At 31.3% G+C, this 21,107-nt stretch overlaps 1 protein-coding gene and 1 long non-coding RNA gene across 7 annotated transcripts in view; one reads left to right on the forward strand and one right to left on the reverse strand.

Annotated features, from left to right (window-relative positions):
- Positions 1-21,107, forward strand: part of LOC105149228 (serine/threonine-protein kinase SIK3) — a 230,805-nt gene that overhangs the window by 190,958 nt on the left and 18,740 nt on the right. The window lies entirely within an intron of this gene.
- On the reverse strand, positions 2,003-13,528 carry LOC105149230 (uncharacterized). Its single transcript, XR_015546796.1, has 2 exons — positions 2,833-13,528; positions 2,003-2,347 (listed from the first exon to the last, which is right to left on the reverse strand). It is a non-coding gene; the product is annotated as an uncharacterized LOC105149230 (long non-coding RNA).

The raw sequence follows: 21,107 nt of genomic DNA on the forward strand, positions 1-21,107 counted from the left end.
ATATATATATATATATATATATATATATATATATATAGACACACCATTGTAAGATGTTTTTGTATAGATGTAATACTTTACAAAAAAAATATTACAAGAGATTATATTAGATGCAGAAAAAGTGCAATTATTTGAGCATCTGAAAATATCATATTTTTAATATGGACAAGTAATATTTTTTGAAGAAAAAATAGTTTGATTTTATTATTAAATACTAAAATTATTTATTAACGCAAACAAATAAATATATTCTCTTCACCCGATGGAGCTCCGCCAAAAGGAGGAAGATTATAGAATTCATTTTTTTGTAGTATGTTCCTCTGTATCATATCTTTACCGTAAAAGAAAAAATAATTTTGTAGTATTTAAATTTGCACAAATATATGCGAAAAATTTTTTAGATTACAAAAAATATATATACAATAATCCTACTCAATAAAATAATCCTACTCAATACAAAAATAGCAAAATAACTGAATTTATTAAATAAGATTGGAAATAAGACCGTTTAAGTTAGATACATTACTTTAAATACGAAGCGCCATTACGGTCTGAATATAAAGATGAACTATTGTTGAACTATTATATATATTCATTTAAACGAATTAATTCAGAAATTATAATTGCGTGCCGATATGGTTGTCAGACTTTCAATGAAATCAATCTGAAATATTAATCATCCCTCTAGATTTTCCAAATTTAATCTTAAAAAATTGTAATAAACTTATTGCGAAAAATATTGCCTCGGCCGGGAGTCGAACCCGGATCTCTTGCATTCCATACGAGTGTCCTAAGCCTTTAGAGACTTTTGCTTCGTAATATTCTTCGTAATAACCGATATATATATAGAGAGAGTTTCGCATTATAGGCGAGCGTGTATAAACAATAAGATTGGAAATAAGACCATTTATGTTAGATACATTACTTTAAATACGAAGTGCGACTAAGGTCTGAATGTAAAGATGTTGAACTGTTATACAATATATATTCAAACTATTATATATATTTCCTCCTATTTTTACTGACAAACAGATTTTAGAATGGCTACATGTTACAAAAAGATTTATTAATGACTTAATATACTTATCACAAACGCTGACAAGGGAAGTGTTACTGTTGCTCTTGACAAGGACACCTACGTATCGAAAATGGAGAAGATTCTTTCAGACACTTACACTTATGTAATCGTTAATAAAGATCCGAATAGGAAGTTGATTCAGGACTTACGTACATTGTTGGTGAGATGGAAGCGTGATCGGTTTATTGACGAACAAACATATCGGAGATTGCTTACAACTGATGGTGTTATATTTAGAGTTTACGATTTGACCAAAAGACAGTTACATAAAGACGGTAACCCATTGATAGTGATTGTGTTCTCTGTTAACAGTCCATTATATTATCTTTTTCTTTTTTAACATAATATAATTAATGATAGTATATCAAAAGCTCCTAGTCACATTAAAAACAGTTTCCATTTAAATGGTACTGTTTTTGATTCTGAATATGTCTTGGCTTCGTTAGATGTAGTATCCCTTTTTACTAATATTCCTATTGAGCTAGTATTAAATAGCATCGACAGGAGATGGGTTTACATTTCGGCGAAGACAAACATCTCAAAAAATGAATTCATTATTGCAGTTAGATTTATTTTATTCAACTTTTTTTGCTTTTAATAACAGAACTTACAAACAGGTTTTCGGTACTTCAATGGGTTCACCGTTATCGCCGATAATCGCTGACATTGTAATGCAAGATTTAGAAAAAAATAGCACTTAAAAAATTGTCAGTACAACCATCGTTTTACTTTAGATACATTGATGATGTCATTCTTGCGCTTCTATCTGGTGTCATCAATGACGCTCTAAATATTTTTAATTCTTTACATACGAGATTGCAATTTACTTTAGAGGTTGGTACAAGTGACAGATTGAGTTTTCTTGATACGATACTTGTTATAGATAATCAGAGAATTATGTTTGACATTTATCATAAAGAGACGTTTTCGGGAACGTTCTTTAATTTCCATTCAAATCATAAAAAAAGCACTATTATCAGTTTCATTGATAAAATTATCCTCTTATCACATCCACGGTTCCAACAAAAAAAATCTGATAGATACTATTCATATCTTTTTAAATAATTGTTATCCTCTCTCTTTTATCTTCTCTACAATTAAACAAAGATTAAAGTTTCATATACATAATAAACATATTACCCGTAATGCATAAGAGAAAAACAAATATTTTACGATTTCTTACGTCAAGTCTATTTCCGAAAGTTTTCTTCCTATTTCCAGTATGTTCCATTGTAGCCTTCTTCTATTATCATCCTAGCCTTCTCTATCCTTAACACATTAAAAAGTTTTATAAAAAGAGGAAAAATAAGCTTGATTTCCTATCCAATCAGAATGTAGTGTATAAGATCTCCTGTGATGATTGTGAGGCGAGTTATGTTGGTCAGATAAAAAGAAAATTGAGCACGAGATTACACGAACATATCTCGGACATTAAGAAGAATACTGGTCCTCCTATTGTCATAACTGATCATCGTATTAATTTTGATCACAATTTCAGGTGGAACGAGGTGAAAATTTTAGACTGCGAATCTTCGTATTAGGTGTTGGAATTAATTCGTAGCGTTTTTAATGAAAGAATGTTATTTATTTCACATGAGCATTAAAAAATACATTAATGAAAGTACTTCCCATCACTTGTAAAACGCTACGAATTAATTCCAACACCTAATATAATAAGAGATTGATGTCTGAAATGATTCACATTAGAAGACAGAAACAAGGTCTTAATAAACAAAATGATACTGAATCTTTACCTGAAACTTACTCACAGATCATTCAATCTCTTTCTCCTTCTTAGCTGCATTATTTTTCTATTCATTTCTCCTCTTCCCATTTTCTCTTCCCTTTACTTTATTTTCTTCCTCTTATGCTCCCCTTTCTTTTTAGTTTACTACTTCAACCTTCTTGTCTTTATATTTTGTACTTCACATTGTCTCTGAGCATCTTGGAGATTACATTCAATCTCATCGCATTGCTTAATAAGAGATAACGTATCACTTTGACTCAATAAAAGATATTTATTCTCAATTTATTTGTGACTAAATTAAATATATATAATGTATGATACATCATACATTCTTTATTCGCATTAATGACTCTTATGTACATTTCGCATAATATTAGATTATTTTTTGTCTTTTTATTTTTATTTTTATTGCGACTCGTTTTATACTTTTCTTTTTATTACTTGCGACTCGTTTTGTACGAGTATGTACGAGGTTTGTACGAGTAGATACTTTTCTTATTATTTTGATTTCTTATTCCTGTGGCAATTTTACATCATTTTTGTACTTTCTAACGGAAACATGTTCGTCCTTAATCTACATATACAAGCCAGAGGAATATCTTGTTGTCGATTATAACTTCCTTATAACTTTCATTTTCTTTGGAGCGAGATTTATATTTGGTACTGCGATCGAGAGCGAATTTTAATTTTTATATATTTTATCTATGTAATATTTCCATTGTTATTTTTGTTCACATTGAAAATGATCCAACAGCGATTGAAACGTTTGTTTCACTTGTTTTACTTGTTACCGGTCAAATTAAAGTTTATATTTTAACTTGATGACATGTTTTATTTATTAACTGTTCAAAAGATTCTTTTATTTTATTATAATTGTTTTAGGCTCATAGCCCTTTATCTTTCTGTTTATATATTATATATTCATTTAAATGAATTAATTTCAGAAATTATAATTGCATGCTGATATGGTTGTCGGACTTTCAATATTTTATTTTTCGTAATAAGTTTATTACAGTTTTGTAAGATTAAATTTGGGAAATTTGTGGGGATTATTGTAATTGCATAAAACTCACTCTATTACTTTGTAAATATTCACATAACAATAGATTGTTAACAATAAATCATAACGTTAGTTAATTCACACTTCATTCTCATTTTATTTAAAATCTGAACTCGTATTTAAACCTCGTACCCGACTTCCTTGTCTTTCAGAAATCACACGTGGTTCAATCTCGAGTTATAAGGATTAAGATTCTTAACTCGAAATTTGAACGTTCTACTGCTCGTTGGAACGGGACGTTAACTTGAAAGAAAATTTCGGAGCAACAAAAAGTGCGTTCGACTCATGGTATTCGAAGTGTCTTTCTATATCCTTACTCATCATTTGTCTCTCCAATTGATTCAAAAATTATGGTTGTTGGACTTTCAACGCAATCAATCTGAAATATTAATAATCCCCACAAATTTCCCAAATTTAATCTTAAAAAACTGTAATAAACTTATTGCGAGAAATGTTGCCTCGGCCGGGAGTCGAACCCGGATCTCTTGCATTGCGTGCGAGCGTCCTAAGACCAGAGAGACCTTAGAAATATTCCTCGCAATAACCGATATGTATAAAGAGTTACGCATTGTAGGCGAGCGTTTATAAACAATAATAGATTGGAAATAAGACCGTTTTTGTTAGATACATTACTTTAAATAACGCCTCTACGGTCTGAACGTTAAGATGTTGAACTATTATATATATTCATTTAAATGAATTAATTTCAGAAATTATAATTGTATGCTGATATCGTTGTCGGACTTTCAACGCAATCAATTTGAAATATTAATAATCCCTCTAAATTTCTCAAATTTAATCTTAAAAAACTGTAATAAACTTAACTAAAGTCCGACAACCATATCAGCACGCAATTATAATTTCTGAAATTAATTCATTTAAATGAATATACATATAATAGTTCAATATCTTTACATTCAGATTGTAGTGGCACTTCGTATTTAAAGTAATAAATTTATTTGTGAAAAAAACACTTTTCAAAAGCACACATGGGTCTTTCAGTACACAACTTTGCGACTGCATTGCTCGTCAACACACCAAGGTCCGTGTCGCTTATCTATATTTCTCCCACCACAAAGATTTTTTATGGAAGAGGAGCATAGGGCCAGACCACAGTGATAGAAAAGAGTAAAATCTCCATAACCGTTCTGTCCCGAAAACATTCTTCCATTTTTTTCCCTGGTAGTGGCGCTGTTATAGCTGAAGACCTGGCCTCTTCCATGGCGCGAATATTTAAACTGCAGAAATGAAAGAATCGAAGGTAATTGTTCAGTTTCAGCCACATGCTCTTAAAAATCGATGCAGAAAATACTTATTCTAGTCTCACTTATATGTCCTTTTATATTAGTCTCTGCTATCGGTATGACAGATTTCTAACTTAAATAGTTGTTACTTTAACGGTTAATATCTCGATCCACGGACGTAACGACATTTCTTTTGCCAGAATCGTTCATTTCGTGCAAGAATGTATTGAATGAACTTAATTTTATCAATATTGGAAATGAAAAACTTAAATTCAATAATATTATCTTACAAACTTTTAAACCTGAATAAATAACCTTCGGTACTTTGAAAAAACTTCTTTATTCCTTTGCACTTGTTTATTGGTATAAGTTAATGCAATATCTTTTTATCATGATATTTACTTTTTATTTTTCACTGAGTTATTTTTAACTCGTGTTATTCTTACTGCAATTGTGGATATTGTACTTCCTTCCCTATCACACAATCGGATAAACGAGGTTATCAGTGATAGAAGAGCCACGAATTTTTGCCGCTGCGGAATCCACAGTAAATTGCAAAGATTTTATTCCTTTCTATTATTCCGTGGGTCAGACGCACAAGTATATGAGAAATAGAAACTACAATATTATCAATGGCATAGATACGAATGATCCATGTGTGCCGTTCGAGGATTAATGTTTGCCGGTAACAGTAGGTAATTCGCGGTCGAAATTCAGATACACCGGTGTGTATCCGATAGTTTTGTGTTGCACCGTATTAAATTTGAATTGTAGCTCCGGGATGCACTCATCCCAATTTCAGTGATTGCGGTTTACATACTGCGATCATTGTCTTAACGGTGATTTGTTTGTTCGACCGAATTACAGTGAGGCGCATGAATCTCAGTGACGGATGTTAAAAGCTTGCAGCACATGATGTTTGTTTTCTTTCTGGATTCTTAGCTGGATTAGAATCTAACTATCGTATTGGTTGCATTACAATGCCAGCATCGCAGCCAATACGATGGCAAGATTCTAATCCAGCTAGCAATCCAGCAGAAAAATAAACATCGTATGCCGCAGGCTTTATATGCGTTCAGTAGCTTTTCGAACTGAGCTGATTTTAATTGCATACTATTATCTGTCAACACGTTTTCCGGGCATCCATGACGGAAAATCGCTTTTATAATACTCGACGTAACCGTTGGGACGATCGCGCATTTCAATTACATTTTGTATAATGATTTATGTTTAACCAAGTGTGTCTCTCTTTCGACTATAGCAGCAGTTCTATCAAATCTAACGTTACTTGTTGTCATAGTCGATTTATTGCTATTGTATGCAGTTTTCTGTCGGGTTTAATTTCAAATTTGTGCTATCTTGTGCGTAAGGCAATTCCGACAGTTCCGGACATATTGTGCTATTTCTATCATCATGTTGGACCAACAATAAAAATGTGTGATATGCGCAATTGTCTTTGCGATTCCGAGATGACCGGCGATTGCGGCGTCGTGATTGTTATACAAGATGTCAGCACATTGTTCCGTCGGTTCGCTTCCTATTGTTCAGTGGCGGTTTCTTTGAAATTCAATTCGTATAATAAGTGTTTATATAATCTTCCGTCGTTAATTTTGTAATCTGGGTAATTTTGAGATTCTTTCTGCTTGCTCTTGTACAGATTCCAGAAGGCGGCGATACTAAGAATACGCGTTATTACAGATACGATTGTTGCTACTGATTGGCGTGATAAGGCATCAGCTAATCTATTCAAGGTCTTTTCGATATTTTATCTCGATATTATACTAGGCAATTTGAATGCCTAGCGGCCTAATCTTCCAGTTGAGGCTTCCAGCTTTTGCAATCATTGTAAAGATCGATAATCATCGTAAACGGATATTCTTCTAAATAGTCGCGCATTTTATGGATGTCCTATATAACCACTAGGCGCTGCAGTTCCATTGCATTGTAATTCCATTTGGCCTGATTCAGTGTGTGTTGCCGTACACATTACTCGCGCCCCCTCCGGGAAGTTTTGAATTAGCACAGTCCCTAACCTGTTTGCGCTAACATCAATTTATAAAATAAAACATCTGATGAAGTCCAGACAGGCAAGCACCGTTAATATTTTTTAAGGATATTTTTTAAGGACATATGCGGTCTCTTTGTCGGGATCTCAACGGATATTTTTCCGGATGCAGTAAGAGGAGCGGTTATTGTTGCAAAGTCCTGGACTTAAAACATTGATACCATGATGCTATTTCGAAAAATTGACGTATTTATTTAACGGCCTTTGAAACTAATCAATCGACTATAATCGCTAACTTTTTCCGAACCAGTTCGTACGTCTTCACGATTGATGATGTACCGAGATATTTCAGCTGCTCCATGCAGAAGCGGCATTTTTCTGGATTTAGCTTAAGTTTGGCTTCCTGGAGTTTTTAAAAACTTCTTGAAGAATACTTAAGTGATCTTTAAATGTCCCAATAATTGGGATGATATCGTTCAAATATACGAAAACATTTGATTCAAGTTCATGTCCGAATATGGTGTCTAATAATCCCTGAAACGTAGCGAGCGCGGAATATAAGCCAAGCGGCATAACAATGGATTGAATAACTTTTTTCGGGAACTGTGAACGCAGTGATCGGTTTGCTTTTCGTAGTCAATGCCTGTCAGTAGCCACCTTTTAAATCTAGAGTTATGAGGTATCACAACTTATTCAGGATCGCGGTTGTCTAGGCAAATTGTCGGCAAGGGATACGCATCAGGTTCGATGACTGCATTTACGCGCCGGAAATCTATGCAAAATCTATCTTTCTCATCTTATTAATTTATATGTGATCTACAAGAGGTCATATATAAACATGTATAAAAATGAATATGAATTGTTATGTATATTTATACATACATAAATAATAAGGAATTTATATATAATTATATACTTTAAATCTGTAGCAATGAAAGAACATAGTCTAAAAAAGGCCGTTTTTTGGCTACTAAAACTGCAAAACATAGCGAATCTTACAAATTTCGACCTGCTGAATACGATAGTGTTATTAGTTTTTATTGAAGATACGGGGAACATCATCATTTTTTGAGTTAAAGTTCTATTTTTCACCTTCTGGGTAATACATGATTTTCAATATAAGTGAATTATTTCATGTGAAACTTAGTGAAGGTTCCTAATATTGTTAAATGAAAATCTATTAAATAAGATGAATTCGTAATAAAAAAATCCAAAATGGCGAATGCCATTTGGTCATTTTTTTGCTGTCGCCAACTGTTTCGTATAAACCGCTCTTAGCCGGACCCAGGGACAAATTGATATATTTTGCATATTTTGTATTTTGTTTTTTTGTTTTTTATTTTTATCTCTTTGTGATGAAGGTAAAACATAGAAAGAAGGAACAGAAAACCGCCACATCCACGCTCTGAGTTTGACTAAGAACGATTTATATAAAGCAGTTGGCGACAGCAAAAAATGGTCAAATGGCATTCACCATTTTGGATCCTTTATTTCGAATTCATCTTATTTAATAGATTTCCGATTTAACAATATTAGTGAGTTAATCCCTTCGAATTAACCTTGCATATTAAGTTTGCATATTAAGCAAAAAACGACTTTTGTAAGACTATGTTCTTTCACTGCATTGAATTGAAATTTCATTCCAGGCATTAATGGCAATTGAGCTAATGCTACTGCCAATGAATTTTACTACAAGATGGGAATAGAAAATTCGTTCAATAATCGGAGTAAAAAATTTACTCCAAAAGGGAGTGAAGAATGGAGGTAGAATAATGACAGAATTGTAAGAAGTAAACACGATGATAAAGGAGGAAGAGATTAACGGTAGATGTTTATCTTCACGAACGTGCCGATATGGCGACGGGATGGGATAACCTATGAGGGGGAATGGGGAAGGAATCAAACTCTCATGGATGTAATACAGTATTTTGTGAGGAACTGTAGGACAGATTAGAGCATGGAACGATATGCATAAATACCAATGAGCTTCAAAGAACACTGTTTTATTCCCCGTATACGTCTTCTTACTTGGGCGGCTATTCAACAACTCGCTCTTTTTGCGCGAGAGACGTTCCCTCTTTCTTCTTCCCTCTTTCATGCTTAGGCTAGGTGTCTCAGGCGAGCGACCAAAAAAAAAAAAACGCTGGCTGGAAATATAACGCATCAGAGTACAAGCGTTGACCCCGAGGGCCAATCAAAGGCAAGAAGATAACTCATGACTCCCATAACTCGGGCAGTTACAGTATAATGAATATAACTAAAATTGCAAACGCGCATAAACGCTTATTTTTTATAAAATAATGTCATTCCAAACTCAGATAGCAAAACCTACGGAGATCGATTTTGAGCAGAGCAAAGTAAATAAATAAATAATTCTTACCTGTGGCAAAGTGTTTGAATTTATCACGCATAATCTTGCAAAATATATCAATTTGTCTCCTATTATTATATGCGTCTGAAGATGTGTCTTGCCCGTAATGTTCATAATAAAAGTTAAACGACATAGCGATACACTATGTCGCTAAATTTATTCCTTGCAGTAATATTCAATGATTCAATGCATCTTGCATTGCATTATCAATTAATACTTAAACTACTTTGATTAATCGAATGAAATAGTTCACTCCTTTATATAAAAATAGACAGATTAACTTCAAAGTGAAAATCCATTTTTAAAACAATGACTTTGTTACTTACTTATGTTAGCAGTGAAATTTTTATTGCTACAGATTTAGAATGTATAAAATAATGAAACAAAAGTATATAAAATTTTATATAATTATACAATATACCTGGATCTCTCAAATATCTTGGAAAGTAAGCATTTTTTAAAGTAATGTTTCATACAAAAGTTGTGAGGTTTAAAATGATCTCATCAGTATTGAATGAAGTTGTCAAGGTAATGTCAAGATCACATCGATTTTTTCAAACGAAACATTATTTTTGATTCCAGAATCTAGTAGTCGATGTCAATTTTTCAATACATTACAATAAAGTTATTTTTTATTAAGTACTTTTTGAATTACGAGTTGTCTACAATGGTAGCAGTAGACACGTAGGAAGTAAGCTAATTTTCCGGCCCAGTCAGAAATGGTTGTCGATCAACAAATCGATGCTGATTCAACGTCGCTCGATGTCAAATTGATATTAATTCAACGTCGATCGATATTAATTCGTCGATGTTAATTCAATGTCGATCGATATTACAATAACTCGTCGATGTTGATTGATCAATCATTTGTAGCTGAGAATATAATAAGACGTAGAGTAAGTCCGTAAACGAAACCCAGGAATACAAAATCATAATATTGGGTATGGGAATAAGTTTCCGCCCTTTTTAAATGAAAAAGATGTGTTTATTTAAACAAATCTATATAAGTAAGTTTATTCAAAATATGCTCCTTCGGAAGCGACAACTTTCTCCCACCTTTCCGGTAATAAACGGATTCCTCGAATGAAAACATCTGGTTTTTTTGAAGCGATCCATTCATCGAGCCATTTTTTGATACCTTCATAAGAATTGAATCGTTCTCCAGAAAAGGCCGACTGTATGGATCGGAACAAATGGAAATCTGAAAGGGGGGACAGAATTTTCCACTTTACTCCTTCCAAGTATTTCTTGATCCTTGATTTCAACCTTCGGTTTTGCAACGTGTGGCCTAGCGTTGTCATGTAACAGAATCAGCTTGTTGTGCCTATTGTCCCATTCCGGTCGTTTTTCTTTTAAAGCTTGGTTTAAACGTATCAGTTGTAGCCGATAACGATCGCCAGTGATGATTTCGGACGGTTTGAGCAGCTCATAATATATAATACCTCTTTGATCTCACCAGATACACAACATAATCTTCGAAGCATGGATATTTCGTTTTGGCGTTGATGGACCTGGCATCACCCATGCCTTCAAGTGGGTTATCGTAGTAGGGTTATCGTAGTAGATTTTTCATCGCCAGTTACGATACGATGTAGAAAACCATTCCTTTGTTGTCATTGATGTCGCAGATGACCAAACGTCTTTCCATGTCTCTCTCTCTTTCAATCTGTATGGCATCCAATTTCCTTCTTTTTGCACCATTCCCATTGAGTGTAGACGTTTTCCAACAGTGGATCTATCAACATTTAACTCTTTTGCCAACCTATCGAGCGATAAACACGAATCGTCTCTCGAGTAATACTTGCAATGCTGCATCTTCAAATTTTTTCGGTGCACCTTCGCGTTCTTTGTCACGCACGTCAAAATCACCACTGTTGAATCGCCGAAATCATTCTTTACAACTAGTTTTCGATGGAGCATGCTCACCGTAAATATCTACGAGCAAACGATGCGTTTCCGCAGCACTTTTCTTTAAAATAAAATAATGGAGTAAAACTTCCCGCAAATGTTGCTTTTTTGGAATAAATTCCGACATCTTCAACGCAAAAAAAGTTACTCTTTGTTACACTTCGAACGAATGCCATCTATTGGGCTCAAAAGTTTGGACACACACCTTTCAAAAATATGTCTTGCCGTTCTATCAGACACGAGCAATGCTACTAACGACATCTTTCTGCAATGGACGGAAACTTATTCCCATACCCAATAAGATCAAAATGATATCAAGAAAAAGTCATTTTAGGAAAAATCATAATGATGTCATTCATTTTAAATGATGATTTCATGACATGACAATGATTTTTAGGTGACTTTTTAACTATGTATCTAAAAAAATAAATCACGATTATGTCAAAATGATGTCAAAATGACAAAGAAATGATGAAATCATGATAAACAATTGAGTATTATAATCATTTTCTACTCCTTTTAATATCATTTTGATGTCCTTGTGATTTGTCGCATTTAACAAAATATTTTGTGATTGCAGCTAAAAGTTTTTTTTTCTGAGATAGAACTATTTCTTTAATCTATCTAAAAATACAATCCAATCTCATAAAGAAAACTTTCAAAACAGAAAACAGATGCAAAATAAACGTTCGTCTGAATGCATCGTTTCACTTGAAATTTACATAATTTATTTGTCAAAAAGGAAACTGAAAGCGTAATTGAATGTTTTATTTTGTTTATGTAATTATATTTTAAGAATTGCACTTGTTTGTGACATAATAAAATAAAATTTTATGAAATATCATTATACCTAATATCACATCATATTTCACAAGAATCTATAATATCACAAAAAAGTTTAAAAACAAAAGAGTCTAATTGTAATAATATTATCACAAAAGGGTCTAATTATAATAATAAACGTTGTCAAAATAAGAAACAGAAATCTAAATATTTAATCAGAGTTTGCAAAATAAAATATATAGTTTTATGTAATGTTTAAACTTTTTATTGATTATCGATATAAAATCATTGTTGGAGCTTTTTTTTTCGTTTTTGTTAAATTGCTCTTTGGAAATGCGTTTAAAACAGCACCTATACAATAGAAATAAAAAATAAAAAAAATAAAATTAATAAGTTTATATACATTACTCGATACAATACTATAAATTCTTGTTTGATTTATATTTTTAGATCTAATGGAATATGCCAATTAGATACAAAAGCTCATTGAGCGCTCAATGAGCGATTATACTTCTGAATGCACCCAATGTTGTCCAAGATCATGATCTTAAGTACCTATCTTTGAATAGAGAGATGGATTTTTGCTGAAATATTCCAAAAAGTTTTTATTTTTAAAATTATATTTTTTACTAAAATATTAAAATAATGAACTAAAAAATAAAAATAATGAACTTTAATACTTCCGGACAATATTATTTAATTTTTTTTTTCAGAACGACGTTTTTAGTCATGGATTTTCCCGTTTTACTTCCTAATATCATTTATTATTAAAAACGTAATTCAAACCTAAAAAAAAGTTAAAATACAAATATTCTGATACTAAATTAGATAGTATCTTTAAATATAAATCGCACAAAATTGTCATTAATAAACATTGAGTTAAAGATAGGATAAGTAGCGAAATAAAAGATACAAAAATTATTTAAATCAAATTAATACTTTTTTTTACAAGAAATGAATTTTTAATGATAAATGATTTTATTTTAATGACAAAAATACGTAAAACAGTCAAAGTTTGATGTAAAAACCATAAAATTTTGTTTTATAAAATTGAAGCATATATCAAAAATAAAAGAAAAATAAAAATTATTTACTTTTTATAATTAAATTTACATTAGTTATATTCTAATAAAATAGAGACATGTAAAAATAATATAAATAAAACAATTCTGGACTATAGCAGAGAAAAACCTTTGACTATAAACAAAAACTAAAAAAAAAAATAAAGTATAAAAAAAAACACAAGTGGGATGTTTACAGCATCCTTAGCATGTTTAATGCTCTATCACTGTTTACTGCTTCAATATCGATGAGTTACTACTTTATTTATCAAGTAATCAATAATAAGGAGATACTAAATCCATGAACTCTATTGCCAATATAAAAGTATAAAATATTCAAAAAAATTATGCCTGGGGTGTTCAGACACCTAACATACTCCAAGGTTAATAACATTTGTTAAGATCATGAAGAATATATATATAGAGACCGTAGGAGACCAAACTATGCTTTCAGAAAATGTAACCAAAATTACGTTTCTGAATATTGGTGGTGCTTAATAGGCAGCGTTTGAATCGCAAAACTCCTCTCATATATGTTTATGTACACACAATCACACAATCACACATAATCAATAATCAAAGAATAGAGACATTATTCTTTGATATGACTTATGCTCTGACAATAACAGGAAGACGTAAATTATCATTAAAATTACAAGAAGAATAGACTAGTCTTCATGTAAAATTGATACAACCTACTATGCAAACAGCGAGAACGACGAGAGAGTGGGTATAAAGAGAGTGGCGCCAATGCATGTGCCTAATGCTGAATGTGGCTTCACCATTTATACTTTCAACTATTAGTTAAAGAAAACAACGTTAGAAAAAGAAGAAGTTAGGACGAAAAATTGTGCCATAAATATGTGCAGGAGATGGCGACTTCCAGCTAATTGGTGCTACAATAGGAATCCATATATACCAGAGTCTGGCCACTTACCGTGTTCGCACCTTGGCTGAATCAAGCTCAAGAATAACATGACGAAATCAATGAGAATTACTATAAAATTGAGGCTAATTCAAATAAGAGAGATACAATGAATCACGAAACAAATGTAGATTTTTTATTCTTCTATAGCATTAATTTTCTATTAATATAAAAGATATATAAAATAAAATCAATATAATAAGAATAGAGCTACAAGCCAAGCAAAGCTCGTAGTTCTATTCTTATTATATTGATTTTATTGTCTTACTGTAGAATAACAAGAAAAGGTGCAGTATAGAAGCTTTGAAATACAGAAATTGACTGACCAATGAACCAAACTATGAGTTTAGTCTAAAAACCATAATTCAAAAAAAATTGTACATATAATGTACGTGTTATATACATATAACATGTACATATAATGTACATGTTATATACATATAATATATAATAATTAACATATGTCGCAAGATAAAAGTTGTATTAAAATTTAAAATAAAAATTCTAAATTTTGGAAAAAACGGTTCTAAAAATAAAAATTGAAAAATAAAAAATGTAAAATAAATAGTACCTGATAAATTGATAATGAATTATTTAAAAGCAACAATTATGTGAAGTATTGAATAGATCCTTAGAGGAGAGAATATTCCCAAATAAATGGAAAGAAGCTATAGTAATTCCTATACCAAAAATACAAAGAACAGAAAAAAATAGAAGAATTTGGACCTATAAATAAGTTACCAATTTATGAAAAGATACTAGAAATAATAGTTCACAGTCAATTAGTTAATTATTTAAAGGATAATAGATTATTAAAAGAGTGCCGATCAGGCGAGACATTCATGTGACTGCCCTTCTGCAATGAGTTATTGAGTTGGACAAAAAGTATAGGAAGATAATAATGAAAGAAAGATGATAGAAGATGTATTTTTAGATTTAAAAAAGGCGTTTGTAACATTCTAATTTATTACCACTATATAGATGACATAATAATAGCATTACCAAAAAATCAAATGTACTCAATACTCGAAGTGTTTAATTTCTATCATGAGAGATTGAACTTTACGGTTGAACATAGAAATGACAACTCTATGGACTTTATGGACGTTATAGTAAAATTGGAGAATGGTCACATAAAACTCGATATATTCAAAAAACCGATGAATTCCGGCAGATTTTTAGCCTATAAATCCAACCATCCCATTACCCATAAAAAAGGTGTAATTATAAAATAATTGGATAAGATCATATTTTTTTCGCATCCAGAATACCACAATAAGAACATTTCAAACAAAATTAAAGAATTATTAAAAAATGGTTATCCTTTAAATATAATATTAAATTCTATCATAAATAACAGCATCAAAACTCTGTCAAAACGAACAGATCTTTATAATAATGTTCATTCAATTGATGATAATATAAAAAAGTTCTTTCCAATTCTATATGCCAATAAAATCTCAGAAAGATTTAAAACGATCGCGGAAAAAAATAATCTTAATATAGCATATAAACCGATAAAATTAGAATAAACTCATAAAATTAGATAAAGACAAATTGGAAAAAACAGAGCAAAAATGTAATGCTATTCACAAAATCAGTTGTTTAGATTGTAATTCTACATATGTAGAACAAACAAAACGAAAATTGAAAATCCAATATAAAAAAAATCCTTAGAATCACTGTCAGTAGTATCTTTTCATCAAGTAAATCATAAACATAATTTAAATTGGGATTCAAATATTAGATTCTGAACCGTCTTTTCAAAAAAGATTAATCTCCGAAATGATCTTCAAGAAACAAACTATGTCTTTAAAGAGGTAGAAGAGATACAGATCGTCTTCCATACACTCAATATTACGTCGTCGACTCTCTACAATAATTATCCTCTCTCTATTGATGTTTAAGTATAAAAGCAAGGAGCTCATGATAGGTGTCACAGACAGTAATCGAAATTTGTGAATTTACCAGTATCCTATTGTTATAAATAATAGTTTCTTAAATTATGGTTTGGAAGCAGGTATAGTAGAAATCTAATACTTTTTCATTTTGTTTGTCATTAATTTTAATTGAGAAATTGTTTGCGAAATAGAATCTGGAAATTATGCTTCGTTCCATAAGTTAAACTATTTCAACAAGAAACAACACATAGCACCACATCGATTAACATAGAACAAAATTATGTGTTCATCAAAATCTTAACGAGCGTTTTAAGTAGCAATAATTAACAAATCTGTAAATTGGACATATTTTCATGTAATATGCATATATATTCATGTAATATGTATATATATATTCAATATACTGCAATTAATGTCATGTTTTGAATTTATACTGAAGATCTAATCGAGACTGTAATGTCTATATATGTATATATATATATATATATATATATATATATATGTATATATATATATATACGTAGGCTGCTGGAAAAGTTTCTGCAATCTAATATTTCCAGTGGCGCCAACATTCTGTTACTATCCTATCCGTAAAATTAGACGTTTTTAAGCTATAATTCAGTTGTACCCAAGCCAACTAGTTATTTGCATAGTATTTTAAAAAAAGTTATTTTGTGAGAAAATGGAAATATCGCGTGAAAATTTTCGGGCAATGATTTTTTACGATTACAAATGTAATCTAACTCCGAAACAATGCATTGATCGACTTCATTTAGCTTTTGGGGATGAAGCACCATTCAATAAGTGTGCGAGAGCGCACCGCGCGGACAGATTCGAGTGAGAAAACGGCACAAGGTTGATATGATGCACGACAGTGAAGAGAACTCCTTTTCATTTAATTTAACAAAAGAATTTCTTTAATGTATTCAGTTACAAAGTCAAAAGATATAATCAATTAAAGATCAGATTAACAGAATATTAAATGCGGTCACCTTTTCCAAATTGAGCTTGGAATCGCGGTGATGGAAAATCTCGGCGATTTTCCTCGAAGCTTCTCGAAAGATTCGGTTATAGCGATTTCACTAAACGGTTAGCACGGCGATTTTACGAAGCGCGACTATGACTCTAAGAACTCTAAGAACTTTTTGGAAGTAAGTAGGAGGACGGCGAGATCGAAGCATTTATTGCTTTCGATCTGAGCTTTCCCTTTTGGGAAAAATCCAATAAAATTTTGCCACAATCGTGATTATTACGTGGCATTAGGTGTACAAAATTGATTGGCGCTTTGGATTCGTTTCTAGCGACGTTCAACGTAACAGTCATGCGCGGCAGAAAATCCGTGCGTGGGATTGGTGACAGCGCGTGACGTATTCGTCGGAGCGCGGCGCTCGCGTGCGCGAATTGAATTGTTCTAGAACCTTCGATTGTCCGTTGCCGGTAACGACAACTTGTTTGCGTGTAACGAATTGTTTTTTAAAAGGAACAAAGAACGACGAATTTGATGATTTTAACGAAGATTAAAATCATGTTTGAGATGAAATCACGAGCTCAATTTGTGCATGCGTTCAATGACAATTAATGTCGATCGACTGAACGAATTCTTGCTTTTCTTTCGAATTACCGATCTCGAACAATAAGACTGTTTATAATTGGTTTGCCGAATTCTAGCGTGGACGTACCTTTCTTTGTGACGAATTCCGTGAAGGTCGTCCATCTATGTCTGTTGTTGCAATTAATGTTGATGCTGTGCGTGAAATGAACGAGACTGGCATACCGCGAGATTCAGGCATCCTTAGGCATTGACATGAAAGCAATACATACGATTTTATATGATCACTTGAGCATACGGAAACTTGGAACTTTGCAATCGTTGGATCCCACACAATTTGACACAATTTGAAGCTCAAAAACAGGCTCGTATTAAATGGGACAAAGAAATGCTCAAGAAATTCAACCGAGGTCGGTCAAATTTGGTCTACAACATCGTTATTGGGGACGAAACATGGATCTATTCGTATGAGCCCGTAAACAACAATCCACTGTTTGAGTATTTCAAAATGAACCGAAACCAACAAAAATTATTCGTTCACGCAGTGCTGCCAAACAAATGATTGCTTGTTTCTTCAGTTATACCGGACATGTGGCAACCGTGGCTTTAGAAGATCGAAGAACTGTAAATACTGATTGGTATACAACAATTTGTTTGCCAGAAGTCATAAATGAACTGCGTAGAACAAAACCGAAATCGTCGCATCATCCTTCATCATGACAACACAGCACGTCAAACCATTGATTTTTTTATTCAATAAAAATGTCGAATTGATGACTCATTATCCGTATTCTGATTTATCACCTAATGACTTCTTCTTGTTCCCAAACATTAAAAAGAAGATGCGTGGTGAGCGATTTGAGTCGCCTGAAACAGCTGTTGAAACATTTCGTACACTGATTTCTGAGGTTACAGCTTCAGAGTGGAAAAAAATACTTCGAAAATTGGTTCGAGCGTATGCAAAAATGTATCGAACTTAAAGGCGAATACTTCGAAAAACAAAAAAGTCATTTACTGAATATTACATGTTTTTTTTCATATTGTTTGCAGAAACTTTTCCAGCAGCCCGCGTGTATATATATATATATATATATATATATATATATATATGTATATAACTATGTGTGTTTCGTGGATTTTCTCCGTATCTAGATCCATTCTTGGAATGTCAACGTTTCGTGAGCTTTGCAGTCCACTTCATCAGGGCGAGGAGCAGCCTGATACTGCCTGAAGTATCAGGCTGTTCCTCGCCTTAATGAAGTGGGCTGCAAGGCTCACGAAACGTTGACATTCCAAAAATGGATCTAGACACGGAGAAAACCCGCGAAACACACAGTTATATAGAAAGCACTCGTGGAAGTCTCAAGAATATTTTATATATATATATATATATATTTTTTTTTTTTCTTGATTTGAATAAACTGTTATTTTGCTTCCAATCTTGCATAGTGGTGTATGCCCTTTACATATAGGATTATTTTTGAATGTTAGCTACTTAAAATTGTTTATTGTAAAATTAAAAAATTAAATTAAAATAAGAAACAAAGTAAAATAATAACTTTTATTTAATACATTTATAATATTAATACCATAAATCCACATATATCATTCAATGTTTATTTTTCAAATATTTTTAATTTTACTATTATATTCATATTATATATGTAATCACTGAAATATATAATAAATAAATAAATATGTTGAGAAATAAATATAGAAAAAAAAGTATTATTATTAATAAACAATAAAAATTATCAAATAAATATTGTAGTAGAATGAAATATTCAGTCACATATCAAAATGATCAAAAATTAAAACAATTAATGTATAATTGTAAATTTATTTTTTATTATGAAAAGTAAATGTAACTTTAAGTACTACTTCATTACAATTAATAGATATTAATTATTATTATTAGGTGTTGGAATTAATTCGTAGCGTTTTACAAGTGATGGGAAGTACTTTCATTAATGTATTTTTTAATGCTCATGTGAAATAAATAACATTCTTTCATTAAAAAACGCTACGAATTAATTCCAACACCTAATATTATCTATTAATATTATAATTACATCAGATTTAAAATTTTACAATCTTAGAAACAAATAGAAACTGGAAAAGTGTATATTTTGCATCCATCTTTGATTATGGTTTGTTTCTGCAAGTTAACACCTACAAAAATGAAGAAATTAATATTCTTATAATTTAATATATTTATGCAAATAAATTTATTTATATTAGTTTAAATAATTTTTGTAAAATATATGGAAGAAGATACGTGCAATATATAACATTTTAAGGAAACATATATTTGAATAAAGTGACTTATAAAGCTTAGAGTTAGGTAACAAAAAAACAAGCACATTGAACAATTTTTTCATTGGAATTATCCATAAACTTTATCAAGCGCAACGAAGAAACAAGAATAATAAAAGCTTTTAGTCATAAAATTATACATTTTCTGCGAGTAGATTGCAATTTAAAACGTCTAATTGTAAAGTATAAAATAAACGTACTCTATTGTAAAGTTTTACCATGTAATTTTGTGGAAACTTCTGGCACGAATGAATGAAGTTAATTAGCTCAAAAAGTCGAATAAATTTATTAATGATAGATTTCTAAAATGTATTCTTCGATATTTTTTAAAAATAAGTCTTCTAAATTCTTTATATATGTAATAAAATTATCATTCGGTATACAGCTACCAAATAAATTTTCGTCTGTGGAATTATATGCTCTAAAAAAATTATAGTATCGTTTAAGTCTGTATAGTCTTTGGCATAATTTATACATATGGCGCATGAGTGTTTCTTTAAACATTTTCGGATGACGTAACTACAAATGTAAAATAAAATGCGTCTTGTTCGTTGATATCCATTTTACGAAAATCATCATTTAAATTAGTAGATTCATCTTTGTTTACGTCGTCTTCAGTATAAGTTTTATTGTGCGCAGCAAAATTTACTTACTGATAACATTTCATCGTTGTCTCTCTCGTAATTTCCCGTTTTAGGTGCACAGAAATTTATAGAGAAAATTTTCTTAAAAGAATAATGGAACTGAATCGGCGTGGGATTAAACGCATTACTATTCTGATACATATATCTGATTTTACCAAAAAAATTCTCTGCAGAATCTTGGTTGAAACGACGCATAAATAAATATTTAATTTCAGGAGCAGTAATGCGCAAGTAATCCTACATCTTTAGAAGAGAATTTATATTTTGGCACCAATATTTAAATACTTTATTAATTTTATTAGAAATATCTACTTCTTTTCTTGTAAATACAGTTAAATGATTGAGATACTCTTTTATTTCCAAAAGAAATTCAATTTGATAATCCTCATCAGTGAAAGCTTGTTTATATTTTACAGCATGAATAAGTGTTGATGAATTATATCGAATAAATCATTCATTTTTCGAATAAAGTTCTACTAGATAGTAACAAGAGCATTATCTGAAATAAAACAAGA

Source organism: Acromyrmex echinatior, chromosome 1 (genome assembly GCF_024713525.1).
Source record: "Acromyrmex echinatior isolate Ae372 chromosome 1, ASM2471352v2, whole genome shotgun sequence".
Lineage (NCBI taxonomy): Eukaryota > Metazoa > Arthropoda > Insecta > Hymenoptera > Formicidae > Acromyrmex > Acromyrmex echinatior.